We start from the raw sequence: 24393 nt of genomic DNA on the forward strand, positions 1-24393 counted from the left end.
CAATCAGGGATCCCTTTCTACAAATATTTCCGGATCAAGTAATTTTTAAAACTGAGGCCAAGAAATACTTTTGCCTACGTTTTGTTCAAATCCTGTGGGTATACAGGAGCATAATTTTCATAGGTTGGACATGAGAGGGTGCGTCCTACAGTACATGGATAGCACAAAGGTATTTAGAAAGTCTGATTTCTTTTTGTTTTATTTTCAGGGGCTAAGAAGGGGGCAAAAGCCTCTAAACAAACGATAGCAAGATGGCTTAAGTTTGCTATTAGTCAGGCTTACGTAGGTCCTGAAGGGTATTAGGGCTTATTCCATGGGGGTTTTAGTGGCATCATAGGTGGAAAGTGCTGGTGCTACACCAGAGCAAATCTGTAGGGCTGCAACATGGTCCAGCTTTACCCCCTTTGTCCAGTACTACAGGTTGGACTTGTTGACTGCTAAGGATCAGGCCTTTGGGAAAAAGGTCCTTCAAGCTGTGGTCCCTACATAGGGGTAAGGGGGTAAGTGCTAGTTTTATCTTCTCTGAGGTGGCCGTCATGAAAGAGAAAAATCAAAGTTACACTTAGCGATCATGTCTTTTCCAGGAGTCTTTCAGGACAACACCGATACCCACCCGAAAAATGTGTTTATCAAGGGAGTTCCTGACATGGGAACTGTCAGGAGAATCAAAGGTTTGTATGATGGTTTCTTGTGTCTCCCCAGCTGGCCGAAACTACTTTTGGAAGACTGAAGGGCTGGTGGGGCAGAGTGTGCTTTAACCTTGTAGCTGAGGCGGTGTTTCCTGTGAAGGGTGGAGCCGAGATCTCTCTGAGGTGGCTTTCCTAAAAGACTCCTGGAAAAGACGTTACCGATAAGTTTAACGTTGATTTTTTTATGACTGCTGCAGTCTGGCTGGTCTTTGCAGTCTGCCAGGTTTTTTTTTTTGCAGCAATTGCCCTTTTAAGAGTTTATCCCTATGGATTATTGTTTTTATTGTGCCTTATACTGTTTTTAGTATTTGTATTGCAGCTTGCCTGGCCCTTGTAGTCCACTGGCCGAGTGCTAATAAATTCTCCAATGTTTGTTCTCAGGCTTGATTAAGGGGTTGGTTTGTCTTGAAATGCATTACCTTATACCTTACCCACTCCCTGCTTCTTCACATTGCTCCTTGGGAGAGTCCATTCTGAGCATGCCAGCACTAGAGTTGAGCCAGACCACAGATCGTGTGTGAGAAGGAGATTGTGGCAACATCTCCTTACTGCTTACAGTGTACACCAATCACACTGATTGCCCCCCCCCCCCCCAATAAGGAGGACCTGTCACCACCCAGCAAAGGTCCTGCCCATATTTCCAATGGTCACAAGCTTTGTAATCTCCTGCAGGTGTCATTTGCTAATGGCACCCCAAACGCATATCAAGCGCACTTTTTTTGCGGGCACCAGATTGCATGGTATCGCAGTATCATGCAATTGGTGCGGCGCGTTTTTCAAAAGTAGTGCATGTACTACACTATGAGGGTTATTTACGAAAGGTAAATCCACTTTTCACTGCAAGCGCACTTTCAGTGCACTCGCTCTAAATCGAAGGGGTAGATCTCAAATGACTGGAAGCTCTGCTGATTTTATCATCGAATCATGTGCAAGCTAAAATGCTGCTTTTTATTTTCCTTGCATGTCCCCCTCGGATCTACAGCGACTTTACTTCCAAGTGCACTTTCAGTGCAACGTGGATTTGCCTTTAGTAAATAATCCCCTATTTGTGATCCAATCGCACTCCAGGGGAATTCACAGGAATCTGGTGTGAGCCGCCCCTTAGAGAGTTTCTTTCAGACAGACATATTCGCAGGTCTGAGCAGCTGGCGCCTCATTGCAAGTGACATGACATTACATACACAGCTCAGATATATAACTTTTGCAAAAAAACAGAAACCTATATTTTTATTTTAGTACAAAATATAATTTTTACTTATTAGGCATTAGTCTTTTTTGAACAATTACAAATAAGCTTTGTCACTCAAGATGTGCGATCAGCACTCTCATATTCTTCCTTCCTCACATTTCATTCCTGTAAGCAAAAATATTTTACAGAATAATTTAAAACTATATTATTCCAAATGTTTCTATATTGCTAAGTTAGTAATATCACTTGCAATCTGTTCCCTCAAGATGGCGCCCTTGTCATTTTAAACCATTCCAAACATATGAAAAAAATATATTCAATAGAAAAGAACACCATTACCCCTCTCAGTCCGCACTGCTCTAGCACAAAACTTTCCTGCATTCTCAAGGTCCCCAGGTAGTTACTATGAGCAACCAAGTTATCTGTGTGTATTAACAGTCCCCTTTTGCTCAAACTATAAACACTTGGTCAAAATTCAGACGGACTTAGATAGAGAACATGTTATATATGTTTCGGACGGAACAAATTCCTATCAGGAAAACCGCTTGTCTGTATGCTGTTCCGACGTACCAAATATGACACATGCTCCGAAGCAAGTACGAGACGTCGTACAAATTGTCCCGTCGTACGCGTTGTACGTCATCGCGTTCTTGACGGTCGGAATTTGGTGTGACTGTGTGTATACAGACAGCTTGAGCGGAATTCCAGCAGAAAAACCTTCAGAGTTTATTCGACGGCAAAACCAGTCTTGTGTACAGGGCATAAGGCTGCAGGCATACTATATTCTTTATGATGCCTGTTCTCCTACTGCAGTTTAGCAGCAGAAAAATGTGGCAAAAAAGCTACGTTTGTGCATGCACGTTTATGTGTGCTAACGCTCATTCACACGTCTGGCGGTAAAGCATTCTTTTGGCCAGAATGTTCATTTATACTGGCCATTAAAATGTATTGACGTACAAATGGGCATAAAACATGCCTAGCGTTAACATGCGTTTATTCATGTTTGGGTACTTTTGAGTGTTTTTTATGCTGAAAAGCTTCTCTCCTGAATGCGACTTTGGTCTGGGTTTTTTTGCCTCTGAACTCCTGTAAAGGCCAATAGTGTTTATGGACACATAGGCTAACATGGAGACCGGTGATTAACTATCTCATGCCCTATGCAAGACTAACACTCTAATGCCCCATACACACGGTCGGATTTTCCGACAGAAAATGTGCGATCGGATGATCATGTTGTCGGAAAATCCAATTGTGTGGCCTCCATCTGACTTTTTCCATCGGATTTTCTGACGCAAAAAGTTTGAGAGCAGGATCTAAAATTTTCCGACAACAAAATCCGATTGTTTAAATTCCGATCGTGTGTAGACAATTCCAACGGACAAAGTGCCACGCATGCTCAGAATAGACTAAGAGATGTTCAGATTTTCCGACAACTTTGCGTGACCGTGTGTATGCAAGACAAGTTTGGGCCAACATCCATCGGAAAAAATCCGACGGATTTTGTTGTCGGAATGTCCGACCGTGTGTATGGGGCATAACACTGATCATCAGTGCCCTGATTATCAATGTAGCCCCAGCACCAATCAGTGACCAGCAGTGACATTAATTAATGCCCATCAGTGATGCCAGTCAGTACATTTTAGTGACCTCAGTTGCTCATCAGCGCCACCTAATCAGTGCCCATCAGTGCCACCTCATCAGTGCCCATCAGTACCACCTAGGGTTGCCACCTGTATGGGATTCACCCGGACAGTCTGGGTTCTGAATCATCTGCCCGGTTTTCAGCCTGAAACCCGGACAGACCATTCTGGCAGGGGGAAGCTTCATTAGCATACTTGCCACTGTGAAAACAGTCACAGCGGCAGTATAATTTCTTCTCACTAAATACACACACTGTGCTGGTGTGTATGTTAGAAAGGAGTTTCAGATTCCAGTCTCTCCCCCCCTCCAGGCTCCTGTAGGGTCTCTGTTATCTCTGATACCCTCTCTATAATCACTAGTACCGAGAAGGGGGAGACGGAACTGAGAAGATCACTGGAGTTCCTGTCGGGCTGGCTGCTGCTCACTAAGAGGTGAGCTGACTTTTTATTTTACAAAGGAAAGTTTCCTGGGGTGCAAAGTTCCAGGAGGATTTCTTTTGTGATGGGTTAAGATAAGCAGAATGGAAGAGACATCAGTGAGTGTGTGTGTGTGTGTGTGTATGTGTGTGTGTGTGTGTGTGTGTGTGTGTGTGTGTGTGTGTGTGTGTGTGTGACACACCTCTGATTGTCCAGACTCAGAGCTTGGATAACACAGGGTTACATGAATGGTCATATATTACCTTCACATCATCTATATATACAGAGTGCTAGGGGGGTAGCATCCCCCATCATACCCTCCACACTCCTCTCCTGTACATACTGCCCCCATCATACCGTCCGCACTCCTCTCCTGTATATATTGCCCCCATCATACCCTCCACACTCCTCTCCTGTACATACTGCCCCCATCATACCCTCTGGACTCCTCTCCTGTACATACTGCCCCCATAATCCCCTCCAGAAATTTTATTTAATCACAAAACTATATGTATAGTGTATACTACATAAAAAAATTGCTGTTCATTACAATGTACAGAGGTAATGAATTGAATGTACTACAAAAAAAAAATATTTGCCGTGCGCTGTTAAAGTGTTCGGGTTTGGCTTAAAGAAAAGGTGGCAACCCTAGTGCCACCTCATCAGCTCACATCAATGCCACCTCATCAGCTCACATCAATGCCACCTCATCAGCGCACATCAATGAAAGAGAAAAATTATTTATTTACAAAATGTACTGACAGAAACAAAGAAAAAAAGTTAAAAAAAAATCGTGTTTCTTTAACAAAAAATAAAGACCCAGCTTAGAGATTAAATACCACCAAAAGAAAGCTCTATTTGTGAAAAGAAAATTATAAAAATGTAATTTGGCTACAGCAATGCATGACCGCGCAGTTGTCATTCAAAGAGTGACAATGCTGAAAGCTGAAAATTGGCCTGGGCAGGAAGGGGATGAAAGTGCCCAGTATTGAAGTGGTTAAGTTAAAACTCTAAGTAGATATAATCAACACAAACTGTATTTATGCATTTTAAATGAATTTATGAATTCATTAATACATGTAAGCAAGCAGTTTCAGTACCTTATATCTGTTTGGCATCAGCTCCTTGAAATTCCTGTAGAGTGGAGCTCAGAAAGGGAGAAGAAGTGGCACAAGAAGCCATTCAGTTCATATGCTGACAAGGTTATAGAAAAAAATATAGCACAAAATAAACACGTGAAATAATATGTACAAAATTCACAAAGTAGCAAACAAAATAAGTCCAGTGACAAATATTGTGACAAATCTAACTTCAGTATAGCAAAATGTGGTGCTGGACAGTGGGGGAACTTTCAGGCTCGCAGTAGTCAAACTTGCGACTGCGTCCTGCCGTTCTACCTATGTGGGGGGGCCCAAAACCCGGCGTCTCCCCCTGCACCTCTGGCTTTCAGTTTGTGCCCATGGGGCTTGTAGTTCTCCTTCCTAGTGTATACAGTGGAGAGGAGAAGGACATCTGTCCCAGGCAGCTATCAGTTTCACTCTGCATTGTACAAGTGAGTCGCTCTGCTGATGTAAGGGGAGGCTCTCTGGGGACCCTGATGTAAGTCGGGGATCTCTGGGGACCACAGTGTAAGTGGGGTATCTCTGGGGACCCTGATGTAAGGGGGATCCGCACTCAGATATTTAACAATTTTATATATATATGTATATATATATATATATATATATATATATATATATATATATATATATATATATAAATACACACATATATATTATATACATTTGTATGCCTGCCCAAGCTTATGACTTTCTTTACTTGCTACACTGCTATGGGCTCTAGCCCGAGATCTTTTGGTTTCAGGCAATGGGGCCCTGAAGATTCTAGTTATGCCTCTGGTGCTGTATCCCACCACCAGAAGATAAGTTGCCTGCTCACCTAACCTATTTGATCCCTGGACCAACATGTAGGTCATATAAAGCATTCTCCTTGGGGTAAGATCCAAAGGCAAAGATATAACTGGAATCACAGGCAGGGCCCTGGGTTACATATGCAATAAAGAAGGTGACTGAATAGTGTTCTCTGTATCCAATAGTTTATTTAAAAGAACATAGAAAATTCACTCACAAGAGATGGCGCTGATCCCAGTGCATATAAAAGGCAATATTGATCAAACAACTCCACGCGAGACAGCCGCAGGTGACATCATCTCAAAGCTCCTCCCCCCGTAATTGTTACGTCCACGGTGGGACTTTGTCAGCGGGGATCATGTGCTGACAAGGAGCTGTGAATGGGCCCGTGGATGTCTGGGTTTAAAAGAAGTGGGTTGACTCATCCGGTGCCATTAAATGCTGCCACTGTACCTGTTAAATGCTGCCAATGTGCCCATTGAATGCTGCCACTGTGCCATCAAATGCTGCCACTCTCCCATCAAATGCTGCACCATCGAATGCCACCACTGTGACGCCCCCCCCCCGCCCACTCGCCACCTGCCCAGCACTAACCCTGTCTCAGTGGGGCATTGGGTGACGGCGGAGAGCAGTGTCCTCCATGCGTCTCCTCCCGTACTCTCCTCTTGATAGGCATCCAATCACTGTGCCTGTCGTTTCAGCCAATCAGGTGACAGGTAACAGACCCAAACACCCGATTGGCATTGAGGCGGTTGTTCAGTGTTAGGAAAGCGAATATTAATTTGCTGTTCTAACATATACCCGGGTTCTGACACACCGGGGCTTATTTACTAAAGGAAAATTCACTTTGCACTGCAAGTGCACTTGGAAGTGAAGTCCCTGTAGATCCGAGGGGGACATGCAAGGAAAATAAAAAACAGCATTTTAGCTTGCACATGATTCGATGATAAAATCAGCAGAGCTTCCATTCTTTTCAGATCTACCCCTTAGATTTAGAGCTACTGTACTTCCAAGTGCACTTTCAGTGCAAAGTGGATTTGCCTTTCGTAAATTACCCCCTATGGCTATAATCAGGTGCTTCAACCCACCCCCCCCCCCCGCGCTGGAATTCAGGCATACGAAAAGGGGCCGGGTGCTTGAAAAGGGGGTGGCAGTGGCGGCCATGGGTAGATCCTTGCTATGCATGAATATATCTATTGGTCATAGAGGGGTTGGCTGGAGAGAGGGTGCAGTACTCCCGTGCGCCCTTCTGGACGCACACCGCCACTGCTTCAAAATGAAAGCGAGTATTGCCTCAAAGGTTGCTTTATTTATTATTTTGGCTGGAGCTCTCCTTTAAGAGGAATGTTAACATCTACAGGACTCCATTATTTGATTCTGCTATACACCCTTTGAAGCTTATAATGGATAATGTAAAAAGTAATATAAGAATAAAAATGGAGTGTCTTGCTTAAACCTATTAGTGACTTTTATATTCCATATTTCTTGCTATTGTTTTCACCCTGAAAAATTTGTGAAAACTCTGTTATAATGTACACTTAGATAATAAAGCATTTTTTATTAACAGTAAAGTTATTTCTTCAAAAATCAACACCCAATTTTGAATCTTTCCATGTTTTCTCAACATATAGCCACACTAAATACATAATCTCCTTGAAGAAATGTTATATAGGGACACTTGTGACTGTACATGAGTAATATATTGCAGCATCTCCAGAAAATTCCTCCTCAAGTCTGTGTGTGGATTGCATACGTCACAGCTATTAGGACTATTCTTTTCTCAATAAAAAACAACGCTTTCCGTAAATCAGTAGGCATGGGAATGCATTGGGTTGAATTCATTTGATTTGTTAAATTAAATATTTCGTATATAAATGTGATTTGAGGAATGCGATTCAATTGATTTACAAATGTCAAATTATTGTCATAAAGAGATCTGTGAAGAAAACAGTTAACGGTACTTTGTAAAAATCGAACACATTAGGGCTTGATCGTCAGTGCAATCACTTTGTTGGTATGAGATCAGATCAAAATCTGTTCTGATTAGTACTGGGCTTTGCTCCTTGAACCGCTTTACCAAATAAATAAAATAAAAATGGAATCTAAAAAAATTGTGTGGGCTATTGTGGATCCCTAAATGAAAACAGAATTAGATCAGGTAACATTCTTATTACTTACCACTTGATGGCGCAATAATACCACACAGTATTGCTTACCATTCTCCCCCCCCCCCATCTCTTGGGAACATATTAGCAAAAACCCTTAAGGATTGTTGTCGTAATATATGACTCATAATGCAGTACAAATATAAGATCTGTCATAAAACACCATGTTTAATGTCAATTTGTTGTTTTTTTTTTTTCTTACGTGGACTAATTATTTTATGTTAGAGGCTTTCTGTTCACATCTTAATCTAATTTATATGCTTGTGGTAGGGTAAATTATGGCATGTACGTAAGAGGGAGGGATGTGCTTGCATAGTTATTATAAAAGCATATGTTGCTTGCAAAATGTGACCAGCAAAGAACCATAGTTTCTATGGTCCTATACGCATTTATTACACTGGGATTGAGTGTAATCATCTTAATGTCAGCTTATTAGGAGATCAATCCATTGCTGCTAGTTAGCAATTAGAAGCCCAAGTGTAGACGATAAATGTTTATTTTGCCCTCATTAGCTGTGTTAATTACAAATTAATGAGTCCTTATTGTCTTCTGCTCATCTAAATTAATAAAGCCTTTGCAGATTTTAACTTAAAGATTGTATAACGTGCAAAATGTAAGAAGATATTGCTAGTTTGTATTTTCAATGACATATTACATCACACGTGACTGAACACTCTGACATACCGTCACACGTGACTGAACATTCTGTTATTTTGTAAAAGAATATGGCAAATTATGGTTTTAGGAAAGATTTTTTAAAACCCTCCATGGGTGCCGTGGATAGACTGGTGGTGATTTATACCAATGGCTCTTTACCAGTAGCAGCAAACATGGTTTCACAGGTCTATGGTCTTTTCCAAGTTTTTAACCTTAATTTTTTTTTCTTAAAGCTCAACTCTGGGGAAACTTAAAAATGATTCCTTGTGTTGGGGCTACATCCACACTGCAAGGGTTAATTGCTTGTTTAGGTCTAGGGTAAGGTGACCAGATTTTTAAAATGAAATCTGGGGACATATTTTTTTTTACTAGTAATGGCGGCAATCAGCAACTCTCTGCCCGTCGCCGCCGCCGCCCACCTCACAGCCTGTGAAGTCTAATGCCGCGTACACACGATCGGAATTCCGGCCAGAAAAAGGCAGATGAGAGCTTTTCATCAGAAAATGCGACCGTGTGTATGCTCCATTGGAATTTAGCTGTCCGAACTTCCGCCAGCCAAAAGTTGATAGCATGTTCTCAATTTTCCTGAAGGAAAAACTTTCTATCGGTAATTCCGATCGTGTGTATGCAATTCCGACACGCCAAAAATCACGCATGCTCAGATTAAATTACGAGACAGAAGCTATTGGCTACTGGCTATTGAACTTCCTTTTTCTAGTCACGCCGTATGTGTTGTACATCACCGCGTTATAAATGATTGAAATTTGATGTGACCGTGTGTAGGCAAGACAGCTTGAGACGAATTCCGTCGGAATTCCGTTGGGAAAACCATCAGAGCTTTTTCCGAAGAGAATTCTGATCGTGTGTACACGGCATTACTCCGGGCCCAGCCTCTGTTCAAATACAATTCAGGGACAAAACCGGGGACAGAATTGGACTGGGAGCATTGTCTTCAATCCAGGGACAGTCCCTGGAAACCGGGGATGTCTGGTTACCCTAGTCTAGGGGACTCGTTAAAGAAAATGTGGTTTCCAAATCCTCCAATAATACATGTTGCTAGACTAGTCCTCACAGTGTCTTATTCCCTGTGCCCCAGTGGTCTAAGGTTCTGATGTCACAAAGACCATCTCAGGGTCCACAGTACTGCATTGGACGTAATGACTTTTAGAGACATAAAAAACTGGCCACTTTATTTGTTTGATGTGTAGAGACAGCCCACTGACAAAGCACAGCCCCAAGCAAGTGATCATTTTTCAATTTCCCAGAGTTGAGCTTTAAATATGAAGTTTAGGTATGGCAATTTTTAAATAGTTAACCACTTCAGCTCCGGAAGAATTTACCCCCTTCCTGACCAGAACACTTTTTACAACCTGGCACTGCATCGCTTTAACTGGTAATTGCGTGGTCATGCAATGCTGTACCCAAACAAAATTTGTGTTCTTTTTTTCCCACAAATAGAGCTTTCTTTTGATGGTATTTGATTGCCTCTGTAATTTTTATTTTTTGCAATATAAATGCAAAAAGACCAAATTTTTTTTTTACTTTTTGTTATACATTTTTTTTAATAAACTCAATTTTAGTCATACATTTAGGCCAAAATGTATTCAGCCACATGTCTTTGGTAAAAAAAATGCCAATAAGTGTATATTTATTGGTTTGTGTAAGGCCTCTTTCACACTAACGTCCCGTTCAGGCCCGCCTGTCAGTTTTTCAGGCGGACCTGAACGGGTGCTCCATAGAGGTCTATGGAGCGTCGGATGTCAGCGGTGACATGTCCGCTGACATCCGACCCGCTCCGATCCGAAAAAGTGTGACGGAGGAAAAAGCTATTTTTCCATCCGTCTGCGGATCGGATCGGGTGACGACGGGCACTGCGGTCCGTCGTCATCCGATCTCCCATAGGGGAGAGCGGCGCTGTGACAGGTCCGTCCCTGCGCAGTGTGCAGAGACGGAGCTGTCATCTCCCTGCTCAGCGGGGATCGGCGGAGTGATCCCCGCTGAGCAAACGGACATCCACGGGGCGGATCAGAACTGATCCGCCCCGTGTGAAAGGACCCTAAAAGTTATAGTGTTTACAAACTAGGGTAAATTTTCTGGAAAAAAAAATGTAAATTTATGGCAAAATATAAAATATTGCATGGACTCAACATGCCTATCAGCAAATAGCTTGGGGTGTCTACTTTCCAAAATGGGGTCATTTGGTGGGGGGGTTTGTGCTATCTTGGCATTTTATGGCCTCCGAAACTGTGATAGACAGTGAGGAAGTGAAATTACCATTTTACGCCCTTAGAAAGCCTGAAGGCAATGATTGGTTTTTGGAGTTCTGTACATGGCTATGCTTCCAAAAAGTCTCACACATGTGATATCCTCGTACTCAAGAGAAGCGGCAGAATGTATTTTGGGGTGTCATTCCACATATGCCCATGGCATGTTTGAGGAATATATCATTTAGTGACAACTTTGTGCAAAATATAACATTTTCCATGGACTCAACATGCTTCTCATCAAATATCTTGGGGTATCTACTTTACAAAATGGGGTCATTTTGGGGGGGGGGGGGAGGGTTGAACTGTCCTAGCATTTTATGCACAACATTTAGAAGCTTATATCACACATTACACATTCTTCTAACCACTTGAAGACAAAGCCCTTATGATATATATTTATTTATTTATTTTATATATTTTAAAGCAGAGGCCCTACAGATTAAAATGGTGGGTGTTGCAATTTTTTTTCACACTGTATTTGCGCAGCGATTTTTCAAACACAATTTTCTGGGGAAAAAAACACACTTTTTAAAATTTTAATGCACTAAAACACACTATATTGCTCAAATGTTTGATGAAATAAAAAAGATGAGCTTATGCTGAGAACATGGATACCAAACACGACATGTTTTAAAATTGCACACAAATGCGCAGAGGCGACAAACTGCATAAATTTTTTTAAAAGCCTTTACAGGTTACCATTTTAGATTTACAGAGGAGGTCTACTGCTAAAATTATTGCCCTCGATCTGACCTTCGTGGTGATACCTCACATACATGGTGCAATTGCTGTTTACATATGACATTTGTGTGTGAGCAGGGGTGCTTTTTTTAAATTATTTATTTAGCTTTTTTATTATATTTTTAAAATGTTCCTTTCATTTATTTTTATTTTTTTTGATTATTTTTAATGTTATCTAAGGGAATGTAAATATCCCCTATGATAGCAATAGATAGTGACAGGTGCTCTTTTTTGAAAAAAATGGGGTCTATTAGACCCTAGATATCTCCTCTGCCCTCAAAGCATCTGACCACACCAAGATCGGTGTGATAAAATGCTTTGCCAATTTCCCAATGGCGTTGTTTATATCCGTCAAAAGTCATGAAATGCTCGTAGCTTCCGGTTTCTTAGGCCATAGAGATGATTGGAGTCATTCTGGTCTCTGATCAGTTCTATGGTCAGCTGGTGAAACCACCGGCTGCATTCTTGGGTTCCCTGTTGGCACAGGAGAGCCAGAGAAAACCATGGAAGATGGAGGGGGACGGGGACGTTCCCTCCCACTGCTTATAAAAGCAGTCTAGAGGCGAATTAGCTGCTAGGATTGCTTTTACATGAAAGCCGACCGTTGGCTGAAAAGAATTATACCAACATGATACCTAAACCTGCAGGCATCATTCTGGTATAACCACTCAAATCCAGCAACATTCCAGTATGTTGCTGGTCCTTGTTGGGCATACATTGTAATGTTCTTTTTTTCATGCAGCCTGTGGGCTGAACAAAAAAAAGAGACTGATCGGTGGGTATGCCCACCATTAGAATATCTCCCATTATCCACCCACTTCTAATGATGGACAATGCATACATGCACCATTTTCTTTTAACTGTGGTGACAAAATGACCTCCTACAGCGCTGGAGTTGCTGATTTACATATCACGGGAGCAAACTCTGTTGCTGTCAAGATAAATAAATCAGTGCTGCAGCTGAATGGCGTACCTGCTAAGCAAATGAGGGTTAACAATAAAACAAAGTAACATTACAGTATAACAGTAAGCCCTTGTACACACGGTCGGAGAATCCGTCGGAATGTGTCCTATCGGACCGTGTTGTCGAATTATCCGACTGTGTGTGGTATGCATCGGACTGTTTCCGTCTGAATATCCGTCGGACCAAATTTTCAAACTTGCTGGAAATATTTTCCGACAAACTGGTCCGATCGGAATTCTCTACACATGATCGGAGTATGTCCGACAAAGTGCCACGCATGCTCAGATCAAATTCCTACATCAAAGCTATTGGCTACTAGCCTGAACATAGTCCCATCTTAATGAAATTATGTCATCACGTTCTGAAAGATCGGATTTTTCGACAACTTTGTCCGACCGTGTGTATGCAACAGTTTCGGACAAGATCCGACGGACAAAATCCGACGGACAAAATCCGACGGATTTGGTTGTCGAAATGTCCGAACATGTGTACAAGGGCTAAGACATACCACACTTGCAAAGCAAATACAATAAAACAGTAAAAAAAAAAAAAAAAAAAATTAACGCAATATCTGCCTAAAAAATATATGCTAAAGCATGGGGGTATCCGCCCCTAATGTTAGGAGCAAATCGCTCCTCCACCCCTGCCCCCATGCTTCTGCATATATGCTCTTTTTTTTAACTGGGTTGGGGAAATCACCTCTGACAGCGCTGGAGTCACGGCTTTACATATCGTGCTGCAGCTGAATGGGGTACCTGAAAACAAAAAAATGTAAACAGTAAACATCGTCCCCATACATTACCATCAACTTAGCTTTTTTTCTTTTTTCTCCTTGGATTTATATATTACACTATAAGGGAAGCAAGAGGTAAAGGAAATAGAAGGAATTGTTATGTTTTTCTTTTTACTATGTATAAATATGGAAATTTGATGTATGATATTCAGACTGTTTATGTAAAATTCCATTCTTGTTTATATGAAGGAAAAAAAGGGGAAAAAATAAAGAAATTGCAAAAAAAAAAAAAAACACAGTAAACAGTAAAGTATAAAAGAATTACATACCTGAAAAGCAAACACTATAAAACATAGTAACAATAAAACATTAAATTGTAGAATATAGTAAAAAAGAGCAGAACAATAGAGAGAGAGAGAGAGAATAGAGAGAGAAAGAACAATAAATCAACAATTATTATTTATTTATTTATTTATTTTTTTCCTTTTTTTTTTTTCACACTTTTTTTGTAACTGTAACAGTTGTAGTAGTTGTAACTGTAACGGTTCCAGGGTTCGATGGCATCTTTGGAGACCCAGTGTAAGTGTGTCCTAGTCTGTGCAGGGCTGTACCCTACGCTAAAACTCCACTAGTGAGTGGTAGCGTTCAAAACATTCACCAATGCAAAGACCAGGATGGTCAGGACAGGAGGGCCAAAATTAGCGGGTGTCACGCCTATATCCGCGCTTTCTGCAGAAGTGACATTTTCTTTGGGGGGCTCGTTGGGTAGGGGTACCAGGGTGGACATACGGAAAATGTCTCTCATGCAGCCAGCTTACTGCATTTGCATTGGGAAGTTGGGCCAAAGCACCGTCTGGAAACTTCTGGAACGTCTGGAATTTAAGGAAGCATCCAGTTCATCCTGAAGCTTTGTATAGCACAAAAGCATTCAGCAAAGCCAATTGAAATAAATAAACAGACACTTTTTTGTACCAGCGTCTGGCCTTATGGGCAATTAGGTACGGCTCCAACAACTGGTCATTGAGGTCCACCACTCCCATACTAAAGTTATATTCGTGGACATAGAGGGGGTTTCTCCACAACACCAGTCACTGTAGGTGAATCGTGTCTGTGTGAAGAAAGGACAGAACAAAAACATTCTTATTATACCTCCACTTCACATCGAGCAAGTTATTCTACTTCTCCCCCAGCCTAAGACAGGATTCCACAAGCCACTGGGGAAAGCCCAGATGATTAGATCACACTGTGCCACATGCTCCAATTTGTTGATCAAACAAGTGACTAACACGCTCATGTATTAATTGTCCTCATATAAGTGATACCCCTTTCCGAATAAGGGTGACAATAAGTCCCACACAATCTTACCAGTGCTCCCTATGTAATCTGGGCAGTTCTCTGGCTCTACATGACTATCTCTTCCCTCGTAAACCATAAAACTATATGTATAGCCTGTGGCCCTGTCACAGAGCTTATACATCTTGACCACGTATCTGACACGCTTGCTGGGAAGATACTGTTTGAAATACAAGCAGCCAGAAACCTTAATCAGGGACTCATCAATGCAGATTTAATGGGGGCTAAACAAGTCTGCAAAACATTGGTTGAAGTGGTTTACAAGGAGCCAAATTTTGTAGAGCCAATCGTATCCAGGGTCAACCAGAGGACAACTGAGTTCATTGTCGTTGAAGTGCATGAACCGCAAAATATGCCTGTAATTGGTTTCCATTCTCAAGCAAGGGTCAGCTGGGGATTAGTGGCGATGGATTGACCAGCATACAATTTGCTTTGGTCCACAATAGATCTATAGATATCTTTGGTGAAAAACAGCAAATAAAAATCAAGTGACGTAAAATCAAGGTTGGCCGGTGAATGGGGGAAGTACGGGTGCTGCAGAAGTGGTGGGTTCCCAATTAAGATTGGCGAATGCAGCCTGTCTTTGTCTTCGTTTCAAATATTTTATTGAAAAAGTCAAGTAAGACACATAGAAATAAGCAGAACAGTTTACATTAGTATCTGTAACGGATTATAGTTAAATGGGCTGCTACTAAAATTCGCAAATGCAGATAGTCCAAAGAGTGCTAAAGCACGTTCGCGTGCCCTTCGTGCAAGAAAGCTAACAAACAAAAAGCGTCCAGGAAGAAGATCAAGGGAAAATATAAAAAAAAAAGGGAAGTTAACAGTTACCATAAGAGAAAAAACATGTAACGAACAGTGCTGTAGTGGCAGCTATTATTACAGATGATATCGTAGCATAAAGTTCCGCTAGGTGAATATTGTCTATGTAGTAGGGAGAGAGAAAGAGAAGAGAGAAGAGGACAGGATGAGAGGAAAGAATAAGAACAGGAAAAGAGGTTCAAGGTGGAGAAGGAAGCAAAGAAAAAAGAAGAAAGAGATATGGTCGGGAGGTCTGAGGGAGCCCCAACTCTCAGGATACTAAAATACAAGGGCTAAGGGGCCAAGAGACGTGAATCAAAATCTTTTGGTAGAAAATGGTCAACCCATGGCTGCCATATTTTGTTAAATAATGGGATCTTATCTAGCACAACTGCTTCTATTTTAGCGTGTATCATCGCCTGTGTGATTCTAAGTTTAGTTTCAGTTATATTCAGGGATGGTGTCCTCCAGGCTCTCGCAATCGTTTGTTTAGCTGCAGTTATCACTTGAAGAAAAAGTCGATTTTGGGCTTTATTGAGATCTTGGGGCAAACAGTTCAACAATGCTGAAGCTGGGTCTGGGATCACAGGGAATTGTAACAATGTAGTTAGCAGGTGGAAGACCGAGGACCAGAAATTTATCACGACGGGACATGTCCACCAAATGTGGAGGTGGGTGCCCCGTTCTTTACAGCCCCTAAAGCAATCAGGCGAATAGCCAGGTACAAATTTGGAGATTCTAGAGGGGACCAGATACCACCGCATCAGAACCTTGTAATTTGCTTCAGATGCCACAACATTTTGCGATGAATTTTTAGTGTTAGTCCATATATCGGTCCATGACTCTAAGTCAAGGTTAAGTGATAAATCCTTGGCCCATGCGGTGGCATAAGGTGGGAGGTCTTCAGCTGTATCGGAAAGGCAAGAATATAGACAGGAGATAATGCCTGGGGCATGGGGGTCAGAGGAGCATATGGATTCAAATGAGGACATGGAGTTAAGATTAGGGTGAGGGGTAATATGCGCTCGGAAAAAGTGAATTATCTGTAGGTAGCGAAAACACTCTTCGGGGGGCAGATGGGCCCGAGCCTGTAGGTCGGAAAATGTTACAAAGGTCCTTCTCGAGGAAAAGTCACAAACTCTTGTAAGATTTGCTCGGGACCAAGCTGTAAAAGTAAGCGGTTCTGCAAAAGCCGGATAAAAATTCGGGTGACCTATAAATGAAAGCAGAGGAAAATGTGGAGACAGCAATTTGAAGGGAGTACATACCTTATGCCAAATTTTAAGGGAATGACTCGTCACGGGGTTTGTAAGTGATCTACAGGTCTGTGGGGGAAGCCAAAGTAAATTGGAAACAGAGATGGGATGTGCCTCCACTGCTTCCAAACTGACCCACAGAGGGATTTCGGACACGGCGTGATATAAGGTCAATTGTGATATCTGAGCTGCATAATAATAATTCCTAAAATGTGGAATACCCAGGCCCCCACGGAGTTTATGTCGGAAAAGAACAGCCTTAGAAACCCTGGGTCTGATGTCACCCCATATATATTTGAAGGCTCGACTTTGAATGGCCTTGTGGAAGTATAATGGAACCATAACCGGGAGTACTCTATATAAATACAACAACTTGGGTAGTAGGGACATTTTAACAGCCGCAATGCGACCAAGCCAGGATACACATAGGGGTTGCCAGGAGTTAAGGAGGGAAGATAATTTACGAAGCATGGGTAAATAATTTATTTTGTATAAATCTGCTGGATTACTGGTTAATTTCACTCCTAGATAGGGAATATAGGAGGTGGACCATTGAAATGTGTAATTTGTGCGTAAAACTTGAAGCGTCTCAACAGGAAGGGATACCGCTAAAGCCTTAGACTTAGCCTGGTTCACTTCGAGGCCTGAGATTTGTGCAAACAAGTCAAGGAGTTTAAACAAATTAGGTAAAGTAGTATGGGGTGAAGTTATAAATAATAGGGCGTCATCCGCAAAGAGACATAATTTATGGGTTGTGGAGGCTATTTCTAATCCCCTGATATCGGGGTTAGATCTAATCAAAGCTGCCAGGGGCTCAATGGCAAGCTGTCTTTGTCTTCTTGGTGGCAGCGGGACACTACTCATGCATGCCACCTCGCCAGCTTGAACTGCACTTATGGGACTAGCCACGTCACCACGTGATACTGCAGTGCTGGATGTACGACCTGGGTGTACTAGGCCACTGGTGCTTTCCTGTTCACCAGAAGGATGAGCGGCGCTAGTGCTGGCTCTCTATTCCATAAGAGGGACCTGCTGTTCTTGCACCTCAATGACAGCAGAACAACGGGATCTGGTATGCCTGACCTTGGCAGGGACCACAACTCCATCGTCAGAGCTATCTGTCAGGGTGCCGCTGCTGTCTACAGGTTCATATTCTGAGCCTGAATCTGACAGATGAGTGACTTTTTCTTCACTGTCATGCTCAGAAACATGTAGGCCTCTTCACTAGTGTATCTTTGATTTGACATTTTGGGCTCTAAATTTACTGGTACACTAGTGAGACTCACGGGTAAAAAAGCTTGTGACTGTCAGCGACTGATTCAAATGCTACCAAAAAAACTGTTAGCGTTCGCAGGGATCAGGCCTGACTCTGCGAATGCTGCAGTTATGTGTGTTGTGTTTTGTAAGTGACAAATGATTGATTTAAACTGCACTTGGGTGGGCTGGGCTGGGCAGAGGGGCTAAACGCAGGTGCTAGCAGGTATCTGGGCTGATCTCACTAACATTATGTTTTTGGGAACCCTAAACTGCTGGGGAGGCTAGTATAGATCAGATCAGATATTGATCCGTTCAGACACTATACTACTAAAGGAAGGTGTATGGTGCGTGCGAGGGTGTTAGTGCTACTGGCACTGATCTGACTCTGCCTGGGGTGACACAGACCCTGACTGACACTAAAATCTAACTTATATCACCACCAGGCGATCAGGGGGTTAAACCTTTATTGGGTTATATACGGTGGGTACCCTGATGCTATGAAAAGCTAACTAACTAACCAGTGTCAGCCGTAACACTAATACGATGATCACTGGTGACAGGGGGTGAAAGGGTTAATTAGGGGGAAATCAGGGGGTTAAAACCTTTATTAGGTAACATATGGGGGTACCTGTGGCTATAAAAACCTGACGGTGAAACTAATCACTTGACTAACTAGCGTTACCAGTGACACAAATACGGTGATCGATTAGTGACTTTGGCGACAGGGGGTGAAAGGGTTAACCAGGAGGTTAAAACCTTTATTAGGTAGTATATATGAGGGTACCTGAGGCTATAAAAACCTGACTATGAAACTAATCACCTAACTGGCTAACTAGCATCACCAGTGAAACAAATACGGTGATTGATTAGTGACACTGGCGACAGGGGTTGAAAGGGTTAACGGGGGGCGATCAAGGGGTTAAACCTTTATTAGGGGGGTAACCTAGACCTAACGGGGCTAATACTAACTGCCTTAACACTTATTGAAGTCACAAATGACACCAATACAGTGATCAAATCTGAAAACTGCAATTGGTGACGCAATGACAGGCATTGAAAGGGTTAACAGGGGGGTGATCAGGGGGTGGAAAGTGTACCTATGTGTGATGGTGTTAGTGTGCTGTTGGTGAAATTCACACAATCCGACTATCCGGCGGACTTAGTCTGGCGGACAAACTGCCGAAAAGTCTGCTGGACTTTCCGAACGAGCGGACCTGCCCACACACAACCGGACTTTTCCGGCGGACTAGGTCCGCCGGACTATGGCGGGAGTCCGCCGTACTTTTGAAATGAACAGACTTGCCCACACACGGAGGAAAGTCCGTTAATTTTGAACGCCCTCCAGGTAGCCGGGACTAGCGAAGGAGGTCAATGTCACCGCCTCCATGGGCGAGATTGACACCTCGTTAGTCCTGTCACCTGGTATGGACTTAAAGGGGAAGCCCTACGCTGAAAAAACGGCGTGGGGGTCCCCCCCAAGGTTCATATCAGACCCTTATCCGAGCACACAGCCTGGCCGGTCTGGAAAGGGGGTGGGGGCGAGCGAGCGCCCCCCCCCCTGAGCCGTACCAGGCCACGTGCCCTCAACATGGGCGGTGCTTTGGGGAAGGGGGGCCCTGTGCCTCCGCTTTCTTCTTCCAGCTCTTTTACTAGTGGTGGCCCGGTCTTCTGTCGCTGCCTTCTCTTCTTTTTCCTTGAGATGTTGACTCGACGCTCACTATGGCCGCAATGACAGGGACGCATCGTGCGGCGACATATAGAGGGACAAGGGGCGGGGTCACCAGATGATGTCACATGGTGATGTCCCCCCTTCCCCAAAGCACCCCCCCATGTGGAGGGCAAGCGGCCTGGTGCATGCTCGTCCCCACCCCCTTTCCTGACCGGCCAGGCTGCGTGCTCGGATAAGGGTCTGATATGGACTTTGGGGGGGGCCCCACACCGTTTTTTCGGGGTAGGGCTTCCCCTTTAAGTCCATACCAGATGACGGGGCCAGCGAGGTGTCAATCTTGCCGATGGATGCGGCGACATTGACCTCCTTTGCTAGTCCCGTCTACCTGGAGCCGCGTTCAAAATGAACTGACATTTCTCCGTGTGTGGGCAAGTCCATTCAAGTCTGCCGGAAAAGTCCGGTTGTGTGTGGGCAAGTCCGCTCTTTTGGAAAGTTCGGCGGACCTCCGCTGCAAAGTCCGGCGGTTTGTCCGCCAGATAGTCCGATTGTGTGTTTGCGGCATTATACAAACAACATTTTGTCCTAAAATGTGTCAATGTAGATGCTGACTGTTCAAGAACATGACAGCATGTGAACAGTGTGAAAACACCTTGATCTAATTAATCATTTGTCTACTGCATACTTTCACCCCCTACACTATCAGGCCAATTTCCAGTTTTCAGTGCTGTTGCAGTTTGAATGACAATTGTGTGGTGATGCAACACTGTACAGTGCTTTGAAAAAGTATTCACACCCCTTGAAATTTTCCACATTTTGTCATGTTGCAACCAAAAACGTAATGTATTTTATTGGGATTTTATGTGAAAGACCAACACAAAATGGCACATAATTGTGAAGTGGAAGGAAAATGATAAATGCTTTTCAAATTTTTTTAACAATGAAATACGTGCAAAGTGTGGCATGCATTTGTATTCAGCCCCCTTTACTCTGATACCCCTAGCTAAAATCTAGTAGAACCAATTGCTTTCAGAAGTCACCTAATTAATAAATAGAGTCCACCTCTGTGTAATTTCATATTTCAATGGTTTTTATTGAAAGTTACAAAATGTGTTTGACATTTAGGCATAAACTTTTTGCCATATCTAAGTAAGTATACGAGTTCTTCACAGAAAATTTATCATTCTATTATTGCATTTCCAGAAAAGACTAAACACTAAAACTAACAATTAACAATTCTGTGGTTTGGGAAGTAATTACAATTATCGCCCGGTCCCCCCATTCCCCCGCACCCCTGGGGGGGGAGGGGAGGGGATTGCCATGACCACGAACGACTCCATAGAGAGAAAAAAGGTAAGAGTAGAAATATGAAAAGAGAAATTTCAGAAAGAAAAGAGGTAAGAGAGATGTGCACTCCATAAAATTGATTTGGTGGGTCCCTAGTATCGTATCGAGAGTCACAAGTATCTTATCTAGGGTTCCCACACCTTGTCAAATTGGGCTAGTCCTGTAGGATCGCCAAAAGGCGTTCATTTACCATGATCCATGTCAACTTATTTTTGACCAAGTCAAAAGGGATCGAGGGTGTCTTCCATGATCTGGCAATTGCTATTATAGCTGCCATAAAAATGAAGGCTACAAGTCTCCCTGCTTGTTTGGGAGTACCTACTACTGGACGTCCCAGAAGCGCCTGTTGTGGGGATTTGATTAAGTTCACCTGTGTGAGTGAGAAATTTAATTGTATAGGTGGATCCAAAAACGTTTCACTTTGAGGCAGGACCACCATATATGAAACATCGTTCCCTCCAGACCTCACCCTTGAAAACAGGAGGGCGAGGGCCCTAGAACAAAGGAGGCTATTCTTGTTGGTACCATATACCATCTAAGCAAAATCTTATAATTTGCTTCAATTAATGAGATATCTATGTATGATTTTGATGCACACTGGGACGTTATGGACCATTCGGCAAGAGTGAGCATCTCACCCATGTCTTGCTCTCACTTTTTCACGTAGAACATTTTTTCTGAAGCTGATGTCAATATACTGTAGATTTTGGAGATGAGCCCAGTGTGCTTATCAATGGATCTACAGAAATACTCCATTGGGGTGGACGTGGTTATATCGGCTGCGTGTTGCAAGGAGTGCAAGAAATGAGCTATTTGTGCATAATGAAAGATTTCTGAATTTGGGAGGAGGTACTTCTCCACCTGTGTGTAATTTAATCTCAGTTTAAATATACCGGACAGGTCAGGGCTAAAGTTGTGGAGAAGTTTAAAGCAGGGTTATTTTATAAAAAAAATATCTCAAGGTTTGAACATGTCTCAGAGCACTGTTCAATCCATCATCCGAAAATGGAAAGAGTATGGCACAAACTTGCAAACCTACCAAGACATGGGCGGTTTATCATTTTCATTTATCATTTTGCATCTACTTCACAATTATGTGCCACTTTGTGTTGGTCTGTCACATAAAATCCCAATACAATACGTTTACGTTTTTAGTTGTAACATGACAAAATGTGGAAAAATTCAAGGGGTGTGAATACTTTTTCAAGGCACTGTATGTATATGAAATGTTTATCTTTTTTTTTAAGACAGATTGAGCTTTCTTTTGGTGGTATTTAATCGCCACTGGCTTTTTTATTTTTTGCTAGACAAGTGAAAAAATACCAAAAATCTTAAAAAAAAAAGTTTTTATTTGTTTCTGTTATAAAATTTAGCAAATAAATATTTTTTCTTCTTCACTGATATGCAGTGATGAGGCTTCACTAATGGACACTAATGCCGCGTACACGCGATTGGAATTCTCGTCGGAAAAAGCTCTGATGGTTTTCCCGACGGAATTCCGACGGAATTCCGACAGAATTCGTCTCAAGCTGTCTTGCCTACACACGGTCACACCAAATTTCGATTGTTTAGAATGCGGTGACGTACAACACGTAAGACGGGACTACAAAAAGGAAGTTCAATAGCCAGTAGTGACATCAGAACCTTAGACCACTGGGGCACAGGGAATAAGACACTGTGAGGACTAGTCTAGCAACATGTATTATTGGAGGATTTGGAAACCACATTTTCTTTAACGAGTCCCCTAGACTTGGGTAACCAGACATCCCCGGTTTCCAGGGACTGTCCCTGGATTGAAGACAATGCTCCCAGTCCAATTCTGTCCCCGGTTTTGTCCCTGAATTGTATTTGAACAGAGGCTGGGCCCGGAGTAATGCCGTGTACACACGATCAGAATTCTCTTCGGAAAAAGCTCTGATGGTTTTCCCAACGGAATTCAGACGGAATTCGTCTCAAGCTGTCTTGCCTACACACGGTCACATCAAATTTCAATCATTTATAACGCGGTGATGTACAACACATACGGCGTGACTAGAAAAAGGAAGTTCAATAGCCAGTAGCCAATAGCTTCTGTCTCGTAGTTGAATCTGAGCATGCGTGATTTTTGGCGTGTCAGAATTGCATACACACGATCGGAATTTCCGATAGAAAGTTTTTCTGTCTGGAAAATTGAGAACATGCTATCGATTTTTGGCTGGAGGAAATTCGGACAGCTAAATTCCGATGGTGCATACACACGGTCGCATTTTCCAATGAAAAGCTCTCATCGATCTTTTTCTGGCCGGAATTCCGATTGGCTGCACTAATGGGCCCTAATAGACTGCACTGATGGGCACTGATGAGCCTGCACTGATTGGCACTGATGAGAGGGCTTGATGGACACTGATAAGCTTCACTGATGGGCACTGATGAGGCTGCACTGATGATCAGTGCCCTGATTATGGTAAAGAGCCAGCTGTGATTGGCCCTTTACCTCCATCTATGATCAGCTGTGTCCTAAGGATACAGCTGATCACAGAGCGTGCTCAATACATGCTCTGGGGGTGCATGGCGGGGCAGGGTTCTGGAAGGATGTTAAACGATGCCCTCCCAGAAGTGTGCAACCGTGCTATAGTCTTCATTTGGCTAGAGCGGTTGGCAAAAGGTTAAAGTGTTTGTAAACGATCACCTTGTAAAACAGCCTATTCAGTATAAAAAAAAAAAAAAAAAAGGGAAAGGCAAAACATCGATCAGTGATCACATTGCATCTGTTCTCAGCTGCATAATAGCTGGGGGGAGGAGAAACAGCAGCACACTGAATTTCCCAGTGAAAGGCTGTGTAGGGATGATGTGTCAGGACAAGTCTGATTATTGAAGGAGAGCAAGCTGAGGTCTCAGCACAGCTAGAGAACTGACCATCATATGTTCAGGGTGGTCAGTTTTACTAGGAAAGCAGCAGGACTGACAGCCCCTAAAATGTAAAGTTTTTGAGTTGATTACTGTCCTTGTGTTTTCCCTTTAATTAATAGATTTAATACCTTTAATTGATAAATCTTTTTCCGTTTGTACTGAGTTAAATCATTGCTGAATTCAGTATCACAGCATATGTTCTCCCTTTGTGTTTGATTATTTTTTATTTTTATATATAGTTAGTTAATGATAGGATTAGTTTGGGCATTCCTCTCAACAGGTTAATGTTAACAATGGCATGGAACACTGTCATACTGCATTTCAAGGACAATAAAAAGTACAGTTACATTTAGCCATTATACATTGCATTGTGTAGAGCTCATTAATCAGGCACATCAAACAAACAATTTGAAGTATTGTCTTTTACCACCAACCTTGACTGGTTCCATTAA

Source organism: Lithobates pipiens, unplaced genomic scaffold, assembly GCF_037356315.1.
Source record: "Lithobates pipiens isolate NorthernLeopardFrog02 unplaced genomic scaffold, aLitPip1_a1.2 Scaffold_18, whole genome shotgun sequence".
Classification (NCBI taxonomy): domain Eukaryota; kingdom Metazoa; phylum Chordata; class Amphibia; order Anura; family Ranidae; genus Lithobates; species Lithobates pipiens.